Source organism: Prunus mume, linkage group LG5 (genome assembly GCF_029339155.1).
Source record: "Prunus mume cultivar Tortuosa linkage group LG5, ASM2933915v1, whole genome shotgun sequence".
Taxonomy (NCBI): Eukaryota; Viridiplantae; Streptophyta; class Magnoliopsida; order Rosales; family Rosaceae; genus Prunus; species Prunus mume.
The window spans coordinates 1,094,831-1,102,541 of NC_142702.1; positions in this window are offsets into that span (position 1 = coordinate 1,094,831).

Sequence of the window (7,711 nt, forward strand, 5' to 3'; positions counted from 1 at the left end):
CAGGGTGCCTACGTATCCCTTGCGAGAATCAAGCCACTCGTAGTTCAAAGAATTACAATGAATAAATAAGTCATTGCAAGAGAAATTTGATGTGAATTGTATTGAGAAGTGTTTGAGTGAATTTAACTAAATAAACTAAGGATTCAATATGGAATTGTGTTTGGAGCGAATTTGGTTGAGAATAAACCAGTGATTCTGTTTGGATTTAAGATTTAGGCGATTGCGTCTAGATTGAGTCTAGATTGCCTACATACCCTTTTGAAGGGATCAAACCAACGTAGTTTGGAATTGATTTGGAAATTAATGGGTAAGTGTGGCCCGCTAATTAAGAATTTGTGTCTTTCTGGCGATTTGGAGATGTTGAAATTTTCATAAGTTGATGACCCATGGGAAAAATTGGAAATTAATGGGTAAGTGTGGCCCACTAACTGAGAATTTGTGTTTGAGATATTTGAATGTGATCTCATTGAAATTTACATGGGTAGATGGCCCATGGAAAAAATTGGATGGTTTTGTACCATTTTTCTTATTGTCAATGTCCGAGAAAAATAATGAGTAATTTTGATTACCCCATTAATTTTCTGAAATTGACATTTGCACTTGGAAAAGTGTTTTGGCGAATTTGGTTAGGATAAACCAGAGATTCAAATTTGGTTGCGATTGTGTCTATTGGGATGCTAGACTGCTTACGTACTATTGACGGGATCAAACCGACGTACTTCCAAAAATTTGAATTAATTTGCGTGGTTTTGTACCATTTGGGCCTTTGATGTGGTTTTGTACCACTTGGGCTTCAATTTGTTGATTTGGGAATTAATGGGCAGTTTAGAATTTAAGCCCATTAATCCATAATTTGCGGGCCTGAGACTTTACACCAACTGTTTGCCAACTGGATTTTTTTTAATGGACAAGTCCGTTGAGCTTGAGACTTGTAACTTCCCTAAATATTAAATTCTTCAAGGGAAACAAGTGCTTGCAAACCCTAGTAGTCTCCCACTAATGAAGCCCTCAGTCTCTCACAATTCACAATATGGGTAGAAAGGTCCACATAAACTTAGCCCTATTTAATGGCTTAAATTTTGGAGCTGCATCAAATCATCCCCTAGCATATGAAAAATGTCGAACTTTCTCTACTTCATGTGATTCCCCTCCTTACACATGAACATGGCCAAGTCATTAATAAGGTCATGCATTATGAAACCGGATTCGCTTGACTTTTGAAATAGCGATTGTGCCAATAGCTCATCAAAGTATTTTCTAGCTACCACTTCTATGCTCTTTCCATTCTCAGCTTTTGGAATTAAACCTTCTACCATCCAAAATTGAATTATATCTTCCTTTTCGAACTCATAATCTATTGGAAAATTTGAATAATAAACAAAGCATCGTTTTAACTGGGAGGAGAGATAATGGTAACTCAACCCAAGAGCCGGAAGAATGTCACTTTTATCATAGGGTAGCTCCCAAATACTGCTATTTAGTATTGTATTCCATTCCTCTGAAACTAGATTGCAACGTAACAAACCCCCAAGTGTTTCTGCAGCTAAAGGCAGCCCATTGCACTTGCATGCAATTTGCTTGCCAATTTCTTCCAAGTTTGGAGCACTGCAATTTTCATTTCCAAATGCATGTTTTGCAAGTAAGAACCAGCAATCTTCATGCGACAGGGTTCCAAGTGATGAACATGAACACTTTGCAAGATAGATACTACATGTTCGCTCTGTGTTGTTAAAATGACTTTACTTCCCTTTGCCCCAAAAGTAAAAGGAGTTTGGAGGTGTTTCCAATCGCCATATTTCTCATTCCATAGGTCATCCAACACAAATAAGAATTTCCTTCCCTTGAGTTGTTCTCTTGGTTCAACTTGAAACAAATTTAGATTTGTCTTATTAGAAGACTCTGAAGTGACTGACTCTAGAAGAGTTTTAGTTATCCTATTAGAATCATAGTCTTCCGGAACGCAAACCCAAGCGTGAAGTGGAAAATTTTCTTTCACCTTATCGTCATTGTAAATAGAGGTGTCAAATGGGATGAGTTGGCCCAACACGGCACGAGCTCAACCTTTTTAAATGAGGTACGGCACGGTACGAACACGAATGTTAATGGGCCATGCTTGGCACGACACGAAAACTTGGGCCGGGTTGGGATAAAAAATGAGGTCCAATGGACCAGACCGGCCCATGGACCGAGTCGGCCCATGGCCCGACATCGGCCAGGCTTGGCCTGAGCTCATTTCAAGCACTGAAAGAGCCCAAGCCCACTTCAAGCACTGCCCAAGCCTAGCCCACTTAACTTTTTGTTTTCTTCTCAAAAGTCAAAATGCAAAAATTTGACATTTAATGTCATCGCTTGTATGTTTTTTTTAATCTAATCAGTACATATGACATTAAGTTGTTTAAAGATGAAAAGTTGAAGTGGACTTTGTGGAGTTTGACACTTTTTGCCCTTTGCCCTTTCATATTGTTTGAATGTTTGATTAATTAATGTTTTCAAATAGTTCATCATTTCTTGCCTCTAATTATATTTTTAATGTTTATAATTTGAATTATCTAGTGGGAAAAAAAATCAAGTGAAAAAAAGTTCAAATTCAATGGGTTGGTTCTTGGGCCCGAGTATGGTACGAGCATGAGCACGGCATGAGCCCGGCCTGGCCCATTTCAATGTGGACATGGGCTTTGGGCCTAACCAAGATAAATGATTTTACTAAATGGCCCGGCACGACACTACCCAATAAATTAAATGGGCCGGCCCAGCACTCACAAAAACGGGAAAAGCACGAGGTTAAATGGGATGGGCCTGCCCGACACAGCCCGTTTGACACCTCTACTTATAATGAACGAGTCCATTGTATTTGAGGTGGCCAAATCTTAGAATATTGGCCTGAGATGGTCAGGTTTTGACATATTTAAGAAGTGGGCCCACATGAACGGATGATCACCGGGATATGGGATGTACGATCTCCTCTAACTGGGCTTCAATTTCAAATATTTACTTTGACTTCATATCAGGAGTCCACTTGCTAAGACAATTAGCAACTTGTGATATTTTTTATTTTCTCATATCCCATGGGTTTCAGACTTGGCGCGGAAAGCACATCGCCCCAAATTTAATTAAGGCACACCAAAAATGTAAATCCTTCTCCCAGTGGGTTCTGAATAAGCCATATTGTTCCTTGTTGAATTTGAAGACAAGAAGAATAGGCAGCCCTTTTCCGAATAGGATTAGACCACATGAATTTCTTTTAAAAGGGGTACATGTACTTGAGACCACCATAATCAAAACGAGTGCATTGATATTTTTTGTTTTTTTTTTTATCGAAAGATACCTCCATAAAAAGCCAAACAAGGCCAAAACGAAACGAAACAAGAGAGAGCCCATCCACTAGGGAGAAAGGCAAGAAAGCAAAAGAAAATAAGAAAACAACACAAAATACTGCCTACTAAGAACAGTAAGCACCAGATCCAAATTACAACAAAAACTAAGGGGGAGCTGGCAAGCCATCACTCAACAGTACAGAAACTAGGGAGGGTGGGGGAATATTAACCCAATTGCAAGAGCGCAACCTCCTCTTGGCTAGCTTGGCGGCAGCATCAGCAGCACCGTTAGCTTGACGATGAATCCAATTCCAATCACAAACTCTGAATAACGCCTCCAAACGCCGGAATTCAGCAAGGAAAGTGTAAAACCTCCAGTTACAACTCGCAGAATCATTTTTAACACAAGAAAATAGCTCAAGGCAATCAGTTTCCACCACCACATGTTGTAACTGCAAGGATAAGGCAAAAGAAAGGCCCACGATCGCAGCATGAGCCTCACACTCCTCTGCAGATGAGAAGTTACAGGATTGACAAGTGGCGCCAACGAAAGCACCATTATGATCACGAATAACCACACCAACACCACCCAAGCCAGACTTGGCTTCCCATGCACCATCAATATTAATTTTAAAGCAAGGAAACAGTGGAGGGGACCAGTGCACACAGGGAGCGTAAGCTGGTTAAATGAGAAAAACGTCGCCAACTCCAATGCCTGAGAAAACTCCTCCATAAGACTGGTGGCATGGGAGAGAACCCGGAGTGGAGAGGGCTGATGGTCATTAAATAAAGCCTGACATCGAGCTTTCCAGATTTCCAGGAGCAGAACATGAAAAGGGAGATTCCCCAATTCCTTTGATCAGAGTCGGCACAGAACCTCTCAGAAAACCAATTAACCATGAGTCCAGGGTGGTAATAGATGCCATATCAGGGGAGTATCCAAACGGGCTGCCGAACCAAACTGCCCGAGTCCAAGGGCAGAGTAGAAGCATATGCTCCACAGTCTCAGGGAAAAGGCCACATAAGCGGCACAATGGAGAAGGAGAAAGCTTCCTCCTAAAGAGATTGGCCCCCGTGGGATTGGAACCTGTAATAGCACGCCACATAAAGTTACGGATCTTAGGGGTGGTGCGTGCCCCCCATATATTTTTTGTTGTTCCAGACTAATTCGTATACCTCCCCAAGCCATCTGCTGCATCATCAAAAGAAGAAACAAGTAATTTCTTCCTTTCTGGGAATTCACGTGGTAACCCACCTACGCACCCACAATCTTCCTTTTCTTACTATTTTTCTCTTTTGTTTGTTTCCATGTTGCTGACTTTTTGTCTTCTCTCTTTGTATGTACAGATTGTGCCTTGCCGTGGGCTATATTGAAGGCTTTGAGATTTCTTTATTTGTGGAGAAAGCAATTTGTCTTCTTGCTTAAGAAACCAAATACAAAGCTTACTTGAGTATTTTCTTTGCCTATTCTTCTTTTCTTTTTGTTACTATAGCAGTCTTTTTCCTATGCCAATCTCTTTTTCTTTACTTATTTTTTTCAATCAAAGTAGACCAAGCATAATCATCCAAGAGAGGGATGGGCTGTGCGACACAGCCCCCTTTTATTTATTTATTTATTTTCCTTCTAGCTGCCCACCATTTTTCTTTTGCTCCATTCTCTCTCTCCCTCCGCTGGCTTTCTTAGTGTTAAAATCGATCATGGCTTACTATCCGTGAACACGAACAGAACTTGGTATGATGACGACCCTTATATTTTGGCAAATATGGCAACCAGTGGCGAAGCCAAGATTTCATATGTCTGGGGGCCTATAAGACATCAAAACATCAAAAATCATATTGTCTATTGTCCATTCATTACAATCATAATTGTCATTGACGAGCTTTTATATTTTGAAATCGTTGCATAACAACCTCATCATCTATACTATTAAAAATGTCTTTCTCAATATATGCAACCAAGCAATCATTAATCAAACCAATAGAGAATTATATATATATATATATAGAAATTTATAAAATTAAAATTAAAATTTCACCAACACAAGTTCACAATTACATTAAAGGGATAAACAATTACATACAATGCAAGAAAAATTACAAGGGATAGACAAATACATACTTGGAGTTGAATAGTAATTTACTAAATATCTCCAAAGCCTTTTCTCTTTGGTAATCTACACATAAATTGAAAGACCCATTAAAATCAATAGAAATAAAAAAAAACTTGATAATATATTAAAATTTGAGAAGAAGAAGAAAAAAACTCACAAGCAACTGGCTGGTCTCATCATTTTTCTGACATAAGAAAAGAAAAAAAGGCTTAAGTTTATTGATTTATACTAGAAGACAATATATAATAATAATAATAATTCTAATCCTTTTAGAATGAGTAGTGTATAATTTTAGGATATTTAGCTGGCCCACGTTGAAATCTACTAGACCACGCCACTGACTTAAACGCCACTATGACAACTTATTTGGCTGAAATCTTCTTTGGCCCATGTCCATATGGCTTCAGACTTCTAATACTACTACTTTTTTTTTTTCAATAAAATTTCAGTGGGGGATGACTGGTCCCCAAGTGCCTCCGCCACTGATGGCAACACAAATTGTGTATCTAGATGACCCTAAAGCCGGGAGCGGTTGGAACGTTGTTCAGAAGATGAATCATAGGAACGTGTATGCTATACCAGAACTAGACCCAACTGACAACGACGTCGACAATGTGACTGACCAACATTTAGAATCTTCAATGGAAAATGATGCGGAAACACTTCGAGATACAAATGTTATACAAGAGCCGTTTCAAATACAAGGAGTGTCTTCAATCGAAATACCGATTCAATCAATTACAATTGACCTCGGTGATCTTCCGCGATACGATGTTGTAGTTGGCCCGAGCAACGACGATGATGTAGTTATAGAGGAGGCGCAGGAGGAGGAGGAGGAAGAGGATTGGGAGACCGAAAGTGATGATAGCGACGATAACGAAAGTTATTATAGTTCAGATGATGAATGATGAATTTTTTTGTAATTTTATTATGTTAGTGGACATATTTTGTGTAATGCAAATGTTTGAATATATGTAGTTGTTATATCAAAACATTATATATGTGGAGAAATGAAACATTATTAAAATAAATGTAGTTATAAACCATTGGTAAATCAATATATCCAAGTAATTTTAATAATAAAGTTTAAATTTATTTTGACAAAACACTTTTAAAAAATGAAAATCATAAACAAGAAAGAGAATTGGGGAGATATAGAAATATGCAAGACCCAGTTAACCAATTTCATGGAACAAAGTAAAGGAGCAATAATAAATATCTTGTTATTTGAAGAGGTTTGTTATTGATCATTATTTAATTATAATAAATATGTTATTATTCATATAAGAGAAAAAATGAATAAAAAGAAAATAAGATATACCAAAAAACTTTCTTTGATTTGAACTCACAAAATCAACTAACCTTCAATTCTCAAATCAAAAGAGAATAGAATAAATCATACTTTCATACAATGAATTATATGTAATGATCAATAATTCAGTTTAATAATATGTAAATGAAAATAACCTTGCGCGATGAAGGAATCATCGTCGCGCGAATTTTGCACGACGGAGATATACGCGTCGCGCACACTTACATTTTGCGGGACAAATGTTTCCGTCGCGCAAACATATATATATATTTAGGGTTTAGGGTAAATTTTGCGCGACGATTTAATAAAGTTTCCTCGTTGCAAACATATATATATATATATTTTTAGGGTTTAGGGTAAATTTTGAGCGACGAATAAAGTTTCCTCGTCTCGCAAACATATATATATTTTTGATATATACACACGTATATATTTGAAATTGACGATCGAAGTAATTCACTGTATTCACATAGGGTTAAAGAGTGTAGCTGTAAAAAATCATCAAAATCGGAGTCAAAATAACAGTTAAATCATGACTTTTCGTTTATAACCGTCGAAAAGTTTTGTCCCATTACTTGATCTCTGAATGTTTTTTTTTTCCAATTTTCGACGTATACGATCTCAAAATATAAACAAACAAGTTTGACGGCTAGATTACTAAAACTAGTTTTGTAGAATGCGTATACCATCAAAACACAATATTCACAAAAAATGAAGAATTTATTTATACATTCCATCAATATAACATAAGATTATGTGATGTCCCGTACTGTAAATATCTGAAATTGAAGATTGAATTCCGTCTCTGTATTCATATAGGATCAAGAAATGCAACTGTAAAAAAATTTCAAAATCGGAGTTAAAATCACCGTTGAATCGTGACAATTTGTTTAGAACCGTCGAAAAGTTTTGTCCCGTTACTCAATCTCTGAATGTTCATTTATTCTGATTTCGACGTATACGATCTCGAACTA